Source organism: Oxyura jamaicensis, chromosome 2 (genome assembly GCF_011077185.1).
Source record: "Oxyura jamaicensis isolate SHBP4307 breed ruddy duck chromosome 2, BPBGC_Ojam_1.0, whole genome shotgun sequence".
NCBI classification, from domain to species: domain Eukaryota; kingdom Metazoa; phylum Chordata; class Aves; order Anseriformes; family Anatidae; genus Oxyura; species Oxyura jamaicensis.
In genome coordinates this window covers 116,578,033-116,589,968 of record NC_048894.1, presented here as the reverse complement: position 1 = coordinate 116,589,968, position 11,936 = coordinate 116,578,033, and the positions used below count along the sequence as shown (strand labels likewise).

General features: G+C 42.0%; 2 long non-coding RNA genes across 2 annotated transcripts in view; one reads left to right on the top strand and one right to left on the bottom strand.

Moving 5' to 3' along the window:
* Positions 1 to 9,445: 9,445 nt before the first annotated feature.
* Positions 9,446 to 9,792, top strand: LOC118162432. The gene is made up of 2 exons (XR_004748447.1): positions 9,446 to 9,571; positions 9,665 to 9,792. It is a non-coding gene; the product is annotated as an uncharacterized LOC118162432 (long non-coding RNA).
* A 1,335-nt stretch (positions 9,793 to 11,127) lies between these two features.
* Positions 11,128 to 11,936, bottom strand: part of LOC118162433 — a 50,929-nt gene continuing 50,120 nt past the window's right edge. Inside the window, exon 2 of the long non-coding RNA XR_004748448.1 lies at positions 11,128 to 11,800. This is a non-coding gene — a long non-coding RNA (uncharacterized LOC118162433). The remainder of the gene's footprint in view (positions 11,801 to 11,936) is intronic.

Here is an 11,936-nt window from a genome sequence, read left to right as displayed (position 1 = left end):
CTTCCCCTCCTCATCTGAGGAGGGGGAGTGAGAGAGCAGTTGTGGTGTTCAACTGCATAGCACGGTAAAACCACCACAACTGTATAAGTAGATCACCCTTTTGATGAAAGGCAGAAAATGTGGTTAATTTGTAAAAATAATGAGGCTTGAGTGATCTGAGGCCTCTCTTCAGTTCTCTGTATTAAATATCTGAGCAACAGAAAAGTCTTTTTCATTTAGCTAATGTATTAAACAGATTGTATTTTATGTTCACATTCATATTTCCAAGTAATATCCTGGCACTTAAAATTATAATTTTTCTTAAGTGCTGTAATTTTTAAAGGCTGCTGAGCAGTCAAAATTGAGTGAAAATTAGGAGATCTTAAGAAAACTGAGCTAAACAGTACCTACATAATTTCTTAAATTCATCACTGCATTTCTCTCTGAAGTGAATTCTCAGATTAAGATTTTGTCCATATGTGCCAGTCACTTTTCCTCTACTGAAGGTCTATACAAGGTACAAGAATAGGTAGGTACATAGTTTGAGAGGTAAGATTTTTGATTACCATTTGGTTTTGTGGTTTAGCAGGGATCAATAATATCATGTACTTATTTGTGAATACAATAGGAATATTATAAAAATAATTTAATTTTGTATGACATTCTGGTGAGAGAAAGAGTATTAGACAACTTGTCAGAGTCCATCTTCTTCACAATTTTGATGCCATAAAAGTTATCTTTTCATAGAAACATGGAATCATAGAATCATTAAGGTTGGAAGAGACCTTCAAGATCATCATCTCCAACCATCACTCTACTACCAGTATCACCCAATATACAAAGTCCCTCAGTGCCAGATCCAACCTTTCCTTGAACACCTTCAGGGACAGTGATGCCACCACTTCCCTGGGCAACCTGCTCCAATGCCTGACTACTCTTTCTGAGAAGAAATGTCTCCTAATTTCCAACCTAAACTTCCCCAGTGCAACTTGAGGCCATTCCCTCTAGTCCTATTGCTAGTTACAGAATCACAGAATCATCTAGGTTGGAAGAGATCTCCAAGATCACCGAGTCCAACCTCTGACCTAACACTAACAAGTCCTCCACTAAACTGTATTGCTAAGCTCTACATCTAAACGTCTTTTAAAAGACATCCAGGGATGGTGACGCAATCACTTTCCTGGGCAGCCCATTCCAATGCCTAACAACCCTTTCAGTAAAGAAGTTCTTCCTAATATCCAAACTAAACCTCCCCTGGTGCAACTTTAGCCCATTCCCCCTCGTCCTGTCTCGAGGCATGTGGGAGAATAGAGAAACCACCACCTCGCTACAGCCTCCTGTAAAGTACCTGTAGAGTGCAGTAAGGTCGCCCCTGAGCCTTCTCTTTTCCAGACTGAACAATCCCAGCTCCCTCAGCCACTCCTCATAAGACTTGTTCTCCAGGCCCCTCACCAGCTTTGTTGCTCTTCTCTGGACTCGCTTGAGCACCTCGATGTCCTTCTTGTAGTGTGGGGCCCAAAACTGAATACAGCACTCGAGGTGCAGCCTCACCAGAGCCAAGTACAGAGGAACAATCCCTTCACTACCCCTGCTGGCCACATTGTTTCTTATGCAAGCCAGGATGCTTTTGGCCTTCTTGGCCACCTAAGCACACTGCTGGCTCATATTCAGCTGACTTTCAACTAATACTCCCAGGTCCTTCTCTGCCAGGCAGCTTTCTAACCACACATCTCCCAGCCTGTAGCGCTGCTTGGGGTTGTTACACCCCAGTTGACTAGGACCTTCCCCAATAGCCAGGACTGCTGATAAATTATGGATAACGGCTTGGCCAGCTCTTCCGCTAGTTCTCTCAGCACCCTTGGGTGGATCCCATCTGGCCCTGTCAACTTGCATACATCTAAGTGCTGCAGCAGGTCGCCAACAATTTCCTCATAGATTGTGGGGGCCACATCCTGCTCCCCATCCCCTTTCACAGCTCAGGGTACTGGGTATCCAGATAACAACTAGTCTTGCCAGTAAAGACTGAGGCAAAGAAGGCATTAAGAACCTCAGCCTTTTCCTCATCTCTCATCACTATGGTTCCCCCCGCATCCAGTAAAGGAGGGAGATTCTCCTTAGTCCCCCTTTTTGTGTTAATGTATTTATAAAAACATTTTCTGTTATCTTTAACAGCAGGAGCCAGATTGAGTTCCAGATGAGCTTTGGCCTTTCTAATTTTGTCCCTACACATCCTTACAACATCCTTATAATCCTTCTGAGTGGCCTGCCCTCTTTTCCATAGATCATAAACCCTCTTTTTTTCCTAATCTCTAGCCAGAACTCTCTGTCCAGCCAGGCCATTCTTCTTCCACACCGGCTGGCGTTTGGGCATGTGGGGACAGACCGTTCCTGACCCTTTCTTGAGGAGTGCCCAGCCTTCCTGGACTCCTCTGCCCTTCAGAACTCCTTCCCATGGGACTCTGCCAACCAGTGTCCTGAACAGATCAAAGTCTACCCTCCGGAAGTCCAAGACAGAAGTTTTACTGGTCCCCCTCCTGACTTCGCCACGAATAGAGAACCATTTCGTGGTCACTCTGCCCGACCACCACATCTCCCACCAGTCTTCTGTTTGTGAACAGAAGGTCCAGTAGGGCACCTCCCTTGGTAGGCTCACTAACCAGCTGCGTCAGGAAACTGTCTTCCACGCTCTCCAGAAATCTCCTAGACTGCCTCCTCTGAGCTGTATTACATGTTCAGGATATGTCTGGGAAGTTGAAGTCCCGCACAAGGACAAGAGCCAATGATTTCACAGCTTTTGCCAGCTGCCTGTGAATTCCTCATCCATCTCTTCATCCTGCTTTGGCGGTCTGTAAAAGACCCCCACCAGGATGCCTGCCTTGTTGGCCTTCCCGCCGATCCTAAACCACAGGGACTCAACCTTATTGTTCCCAGTCTCAGCCTCGAGTTCCACAACATCAAAACACTCTCTAATATAGAGAGCCACACCACCACCCCTTCTGTGCTGCCTATCCCTTCTGAAGAGCCTATAGCCATTCATTGCAGCACTCCAGTCATGGGAGTGGTCCCACCACATTTCAGTGATGGCAACCAAGTCATAGCTAGCCTGCTGCACGATGGCTTCCAGCTCCTCCTGTCTGCTGCCCATGCTGCGCACATTAGTGCAGATGCACTTCAGCTGGTCCATTGCCAGCTCCCCTGGCCTTGACACTGTTCTCCCTGGCACACCTCTAACGAGCCTTATTCCCACCCCATCCCTGTCCCCCTTCATACTTAGTTTAAAGCCGTCTCAATGAGTCCTGCCAATTCCTGTGCTAGTGTCTGTTTTCCCCTTCGAGACAGGTAGGACCCATCTGCAGTTAGCAGGCCAGGTGCCGAGTAAAGCATCCCGTGGTCAAAGAAAACAAAATTTCTTTGTTGGCACCAGCCTCTGAGCCACCTATTACTCAGGTGGGCTTTCCGAGTCCTCTCTGTACTCCTCCCTGACACTGTAAGGATTCAGGAAAGCATGACCTGTGATCCTGCTCCATCTACTAATTGTCCTAGTCCTCTAGAGGCTGAACCCCAGGTCCCCACAACTTCCTTTCAAGTAGCTGTAGAGAGCAACAAGGTCTCCCCCGAGCACCCTCTTCTCCAGACTAAACAACCCCAGTTCCCTCAGCTGCTCCTCAATAGGACTTGTGTTGCAGGCCCTTCACCAGCTTCATAGACCTTCTCTGGACACACTCCAGGGCCTCAATGTCTTTCTTGTAGTGAGGGGCCCAAAACTGGACACATTACTTGAGGTGCAGCCTCAACAGAGCAGAGTACAGGGGAATGATCACCTACCTTGTCCTGCTGGCTACACTATTCCTGATACAAGATAGGATACCATTGGCCTTCTTGGACACCTGGGCATACTGCCGGCTCATTTTCAGGCAAGCATCAATTAGCACCCCAGGATCCTTTTCCTCTGCACAGCTTTCAAGCCACACTGCCCAAGCCTATAGCACTGCATGGGGTTGTTGTGGCCAAAGTGCAGGACGTGGCACTTAGCCGTGTTGAACACCTTCCCATTGGCCTCTGCCCACTGACCCAGCCTGTCCAGGTCCCTCTGCAGGGCCTTCCTGCCCTCTGGCAGATCAATGCTTCCCCCCAGCTTGGCGTCATCTGCAAACTTACTGAGGATGCACTTAGTTCCCTCATCCAAATTATCAGTAAAGACATTAAAGAGGATGGGCCCCAACACTGACCCCTGGGGAACATCATTGTTGACTGCTCACAAGCTGGATTTCACTCCATTCACCACCACTCTCTGGGCCTGGCCATCCAGCCAGTTTTTAACTCAGAAGAGCATGCACCTGTCCAAGCCATGGGCTGCCAGGACAATACTGTGGGAAACCATGTCAAAGGCCTTGCTGAAGTTTAGGTATTCTATGTCAACAGGCTTTCCCTCATCCACCAGGTGGGTCACCCGGTCATAGAAGGAGATGAGGTTGGTCAGGCAGGACTTGGTCTCGGAGGAATGAACATGGGAAAACAAAGCCCTAAAGTACTAAGAGAGATGGGCTGCATGTGAACAGGATGTTGGTCCATATGAATGTCCAGCTGGGCTCTCCTTCAGCCAACCCTGTCTATGGCGTTTTCTCACTGGGCTTTCTCAAGACTTTTTCCTGGATGAGGGGGCTCTATTCTGTGTGCACAGAGGTCTCCATAACAGCACCTGGGGGGGCATGTGGTCACTAGGACCCATGTGTCCATGGTGCCAGCAAAGGAGGTGGTGAGATTTTGCAGGTCAAGGTGCAATCACAAGGAGTTCCAAGCTGATCTGGTCCACAGATAGGTGGAATGGCCAGGGGACTAGGGTTATGTAAGGGAACAGCCAGCAACACCACAGGGTATGGGAGTTGACTGTGTGTGTGTGTGTGTGTGTGTGTGTGTGTGTGCATGTCTGTACCAGAAGCTGGAGAGGGGCCATGGCCCCAGGGGCTTGTATGTCCATGTGCCAGCAACTGGAGAGACTGGGATTTGGGGGCAGCTGCTGAGCAAAGTGTCTGAGCCCAGATGCTAGAGGCATCTACACTGTATGTCTGTGTATTTATATATCAATAAATGAACCTTGTGAATGAGCCTGGTGAACCAAAAGGAAATCAGGATGAGGCCATTGGCACTGTCTGTGTGAGGTCTGTGCTTTCTGTCTGTCTTACGTATGTGGCTAGATGTGTATAAGTATATATGTGTTGTATATCTGTGCTTGTGTGTGCTTGTGTATATTGGGCACACAAGCTCAGCCTCACTGCTGCTTGGATCTAGGGACACAGAGCTGCAGCAGCCTTGCCTCCCCTGAATTACCACATTAGAACTCACGTCAGCTGGGAGAATGAGAGGAGTGAGGAACAGCCTTGCAGGCACCAAGGTCAGTGAAGAAGGAGGGGGAGAGGTTATCCAGACACAGAAGCAGAAGTCCCCTGCGGCCTGTGGTGAGGACCATGGTGAAGAAGGATGTCCCCCTGCAGCCCATGGAGTACCATGGTGAAGCAGGGTTCCACACTGCAACCTGCAGAGGAGACCACAGTGGAGCAGGTGGACCTGCACTGATGGAGGTTGCAGCCTGTGGAAGACTCCTGCTGGAGCAGATTCCAGGCCGGAGCTGCAGCCCATGGAGAGGAGACCATGCAGGAGCAGGTGGCCTGGCAGGAGCTGCTGCCCATGGTGGACCCAGGTTGGAGCAGTTTGCTCCCAAGGGATGGATCCTGTGGTATGGACCCATATCTGGAGCAGTTCTTGAAGAGCTGCTGCCTGTGGGAAACCTATGCCGGATCAATTCAGCAAGGACTGCATCCTATGGGAAGGACCCCACAGCACAGGGGATGAGAGTAATTGAGGAGTGGTGGACAAGAAGCGCTATAGACTGATCATAACCCCCTATCAACCGTTTCCCTGTGCCGCTCAGGGGGAGGAGGTGGAAGAGGTGGATGGGGGGGAAGGTGCTTTTTGTTTCTTTCCTTTGTTTCTCGCTTCTCTATCTTGCTAGTAATAGGCTAATCTTACTATCTCCCTATGCTGTCTGTTTTGTCTGCCACAATAATTGTTGAGTTATCTCTGCGTCCTTATCTCAACCTTTGAGCCCTTTTCATTCTATTTTCTCCATGTTTCTCATCGAGAAAGGGGAGTGAGAGAGTGGTTGTGGTGGACCTTGGTCACCCACCCGAGTAAAACCACCACACCCCTTCTAAAACATACTTCGGCAACTAGTGAGAGAGGTACCTGAGGATGGAAGCAACTTATTTGCAACCAGGTACCTGGAACAAATTCTGGATTTTCAAAATAACAGAGTTGCTAAAAAGCAATATAATCCACACTTGCAGTCCTGGTGACAATTTCACTTGAATTTTTATACATTAATATCATCTAAACCTCCTGACAAATTCCATGGGTTCCTACAGAATAATTAATGTCATACAAATGATGTCACAATAATGCTTGGGAAATGGGTCTCTTAGAAACAGACACCTTGCATGAAGTTGTTATTCATAAGTAGAATTCATCAGAGATGCATTTAAATAGTCAACAACTGTCTTAAAGGAAAGTAAAAACAGCTATAATGTATTTAAACTACTGTGTAACTACTAGCACTAGTCAGTACCAGGAGGAATTATGGGGACCAAAACTCAGTTTATGAAATAAAAAGTAGCAAAGTAGGAATCCGTTATTACAGTTATCCAGATGTAAGTAAATCCCTATATACATTATAGTAGAATCTGTAATTGCAGTAATTTTGAATTGTGTACCATGGGCGGCTAACTTTCCATCTCCCTGACTTTCCCTTTCAAGCAGTGATGCACTTAGTATTAAAACAGCAAATGTGTTTTGCTCTTCCATTCACTGTCAGCAATCCAAATGCAGATGGTGTTAGCAGATTACACAGTCCTTTCACTTTCTCCTCCTCAGGCTAATGTTTCTATCTTATTTAAAACACAGAAAACAAACCTTGCATTGAATTGCATAGTTAAGTCATATATCAAGGTAGCTAAAATTATGGTGCTGTCTCTCAGCTCATTACATGTTAAATTACAGAGGCTTATGGTTGTGGACTTCATGCTGGCATTTAACAACAAAAGAGACTGGTTGCAGTCCAGGTTAGATAAGAGCTAGACAGTTGGTCTATTAATCAAGTGAGCAATTTAACATCACTGAGTGCTAGCTTCAGATGGTCTAAATTGGCTTAGCGGAGCTGTGCTGCCTTACTCTAAGGCCATGCCCCCCCTTATTTATTTATTTATTTTTTTGTTAGCTGAGATAGCCAATGGGTTAAGTTACACAGAATATTTTACTGTAGTGCCAGATACAGATACCTGCAGTTGACTTCAACTGATGACTCAATTATTACTTTGTTCTCAAATGTCAATATTCCTGTGCTTGGATAGTCTAATTTGTCTTGGAATATTACATTATCTGTTATATGTTTCTGGGAGAGACATAAAATACTTATGGCTACTGAGCGTCCTGATGCTAGAACCTAAAATAACAGAACTGTGAACTCATTCCTACCTGCCTCTCTTGATATCTTCATTCAGTTATTTGCAACTGATTGCAAAAATCTAGGCTCTCTATAGTCCAAGTTTCTATAACTATAAACTAGTAGAGTCTCATCCCATTTCCCAGTAATAATTCTATTTGAAGCCAGTGCCTTTAAATCTGAAGAAACTTCGATAGGGAGAAAAGATCTGTGAAAATACAGAGATAATCAGGTTGGTTCTGCATGAGCCACTTCATATCCACACCCAGGCACCTGCTTGCTCTCTGCCAGTTGGGTGATTGGCTCAGCACTGAATCCTATAAGCATCAGTACACTTCTTGGACAAAGTCACAGAAATGTTCAGGACAGGGAATATGTTGGTTGCATGGGTATAGGGAAATTATGTTGCATGGGTATAGGCTGCAACTTTCAAACAAAGGAGAAAAAATGGTAAATTGACATGTGCCAAGCAGCTGCAAGATTTACACCTTTGTTTCCTGCTGAAGGTTGAGAAGGTCAGCTTCCAAACCAGATTTCGGTACTCACATTTGCCATGTGAGAATTGATCCCCTGAGCTCTCCTCCCAGGACATTCTCCAAAAGTCTGGAAACAGTGTTACATTTCTTTGTTATTATTCATTCTACAAATAAATAAAAAAATTATTATTATTTTATTTATTGAAACAAAGCCATAACGGGGAATACAACCTTTCCCATTTCCTAACTCTGGGCATGGTGAAGATGGATAAAAGTATTCCATGACAGGCATGTCCCATACTGTTGTGGGTTAAACCCAATGGTCAGATCAACACTGTGAAGTTGGAAAAAAAAAAAAAAAAAAAAAAGTCAGACAAATGACTGACTCAAAAGCCACCACCCACCACCTGCCATGGGACTACTGATCCTCAGCCAGTTCATGAGCAAAAAATGGCCGATCCCTAAACTCCTTCTTTTCCCTTTCTATTGCCAAGCATGACATTGTATGGCATGGAGTATTTCTTTGGTCAATTTGGGTCATCTCTTGCAATCTCTTGCACAGCTCCATGTCTATTCACTGGAAGGCAGAGTGAGAAACAGAGGAAGCCTTGATGCCGTAAGCACTACTCGGCAGCAGCTAAAACATCAGTGTGCTATCAACACGGCTGTGGTCACAAATCTAAAACACAGCACCATATGAACTGCTATGAAGAAAATTAATTCCATCCCAGCCAGACACAGAACAAGTAGTCATTTTAGATTGAATATTTTCATCAAGTACAAAGACTGATATTTGCTTTTAAAATGAAAGGTTGTTGTGCCAGATATCACTCTGGGGAAGCAGGCTGTGTTTCTTCCTCCTGCAATCAAAAAATGACATGGTAAAAAGGCATGTGTTAAAATAAAGGAAGACTCTGCATCATTTTGCTTGGTAAATATTATTAACTGAGATTTCATTTCTCATGGATAAATTGTTGGCTTTAATATAAATTAGAAAGACTAATACAAGTTCTATCAGTATGATTGAAAAGCAAAGGCAGTACTGAAAGCAAATACTATTACTTTCATGTTTTCCAGATGAAAATATTTCTAATGTAATTGAGAATGTGATGATCTGAGACTGGGGATGAGCTGTGGTAAAACTGAAAACAAAAGGGATTTAATTTTGTGGAACAGAAAAATTATGTTTAATAAATGGCAAAAACAATCCTCAAATATACATCTTAACCTAAAGGAACCATGTCTTTGATTTTTCATCACCTGATAGATTTTTCAACAAGGCAGTTTTCCAATGATGTGTTATTTCAGAAATATGACATACAGAGTGTAGATTATAAGAAATATATAGGTTATAAGAAACTTTTAAGAAAGTATTTATTTAGAATTTTTCAATGTCCTGGATGTCACCAAAATACAGATGTCCTATATTAACAGGTTGTGTTAATGGCCAGCCATAGGAACTTTATAATACAGAAAACAGAAACAGAAAGAAAACCAACACAGCAGTACTAGAATCACAATTATAAGGAAATAAACATGCCTCTTGAATCTTCTACTTTGTTTTATAAAACAAAACACAATTATTATCTGAATGGACTACTATATTTGTTATATATACCAAGTTGATGAGAAAGCTCTCTTAAATCTGAATAACATACTACTGCCATGTTACTATAGATAAACATTATATGCTGCTTTTAATCAGTCATAAAAGCAGAAGGAATTGGACTATTAACTGCATAAATCACAAATTCTTCAGCATAATTTCGAATATAACAATTCTGAAACCTGAGAACAATGTTAAGCAATTGATTGCTTTTATCAACTTGCCATGTCCAAATAGAAAAACATATGTTTTAGCTATGAATGTATCTCCTCAGTTAAATAATAATAATAATAATAATACATTTAGACATCTAATTTTGTACACAGTGGAGTGGAGACATACTATTCTTTCTTCTCCAGTAACAAGTCCCTACCATCTTTTACATTGCAAATATATGGCTAAAAAGCCCATACACAAAGCCCTAAATCATGTTTAAGTGTAAATTGTGCTGTCTCCAGAGATTTGATTTTTAAATATTTTTTATAAACTTTAATGGTTTCAAAAATTATTTGGAAATTCTCACATAAAGATTTATTAATTTTGATAGCGTGTACATAAAAAAGACTGTATTATGTAATATTGAGGACTGGTTTCTTTTTGTTTGCATGATATGAACTAGAAAATAATAAGTAAATCAACGTAACTACATTTCTAATATGTTATTCAATCATGTAAATGATGATGTGGAAACTAAGTTTTGCACACTAAACATTACTTATAATTAAATCTCCTTAAGGATTAAGTATGTAACATCAGCTGTATGAGCAGAGCATATAGCAGTTAGGTTACAGTAAACAGCTTTAAATACTTTCAAATGTCTGAAAGACTGTTTGTTTTCAGGAGATCTGCATCTTTTATCCATCTAATTCTACATATTAAGTGTTTTCACTTAATCCAATAAGGATGATCTGATCATAGAACAGCAGGAGCAACTGAGTATGGTTGTGATTTATTTATTTATTTATTTATTTATTTATTTATTGGTAATCATTCTGATCTAGATTCTGAAATTTCCTAAATTGAATCAATTTATGTGTCCTCCTATAAACGAAGGTGATTCTGAGATGTGAAAAATGATTGCTTCACATGAATGTGGAGAGTTAAGAGAAGGTCTATGCATTTTTATCTTCTATTGTAGTTTGATTCACTTATGTATTGACTAGCATAAAATGCAGGAAAAATCAGCAAAATTAACCAGATATGGAGATTATTTGACATATTGTTGCTGACAACTGAATTAAAATAAATGTCACAGATAAGTATTTTACTGACAAGAACAGTGAACTAAGATGATATCCACTTAAAGTTTCTCAGTAATTAAATAACACTGAATTATGAGGTGTCTGTCCACCTGTAAGACATAATATACTCAGCATGAAAACTAATAATTATTATTAATTAAGTATGTATGTGTTCAATCATCATTGATTAACAGAATTAAGAAAATTAATAATTTTCTTGATTGTTTATGTGACAGAAATATGTTGGATTATGTTCAGGAGAAGTAAAATTTTGATCAGACACCAACTCAGGCATATTCAAAATAAATTAAAAGTTATTTTGAATTTGACATGTTTGCTCAGTCAGTCACATAGCTTTAAATAATATTAATTTTTCCTGGCCCTTTCTGTTCATATTCTCTTAACATCTTCCCTCATAAAAAAGAATGCTCAAAATTGGAGTCACTCTTTAAGAGAAAAAAATATCTAAATGCCTCAGCTTTGGTTATAATCAGTCGGAGTTTCAGACACAAGGTTTTGTTCTAACAATTTAGAAGATATGGAGGAATGTTGACATCTATTTGCAGTGGTTATTACACAGTGGTGTCACTGAGAGCCTTGAGAGGAGGTAACAGAAACACGATCCTAGACAGAGGCAGTTTGTCAGAGGAACCGTCATACAGCAGTTGTTCAGCTTGTGATTGAGAGAGAAAAAGTCTTCACTATCTCAGTTTTCATGCCCTTGCTATGTCAAATTTCTTGGTAATTGAGGAATTTTCTTATCCTTCATGTAAGCAGTTGAATTGGTTTGGATTAACAGAGAGCAGAAGTAATTTCGGAGGACCCAACGGGAAACACTGGTTGTCAAATGACATATTCTGATAGACTGATGGGCTGCATCAACTCTCAGTGATGCACAGCTGTCACTTTATTTAAGTTGCTGGAATTAAATCTTCTTGCTACTCATTCTGGATGGGCACAGAGGGAATGTTACCAGAAGTACAATCATTATGTATCCTGAGAGCTGAGGAAAAAGAAACAATTTTTAGATATGAAAGGAATAGAAAGTGTGGGAGGAAATTAGTACTCATTAGCTTTGTAAATGAAAGAGATGAGGAGAGGAGAGGAGAGGAGAGGAGAGGAGAGGAGAGGAGAGGAGA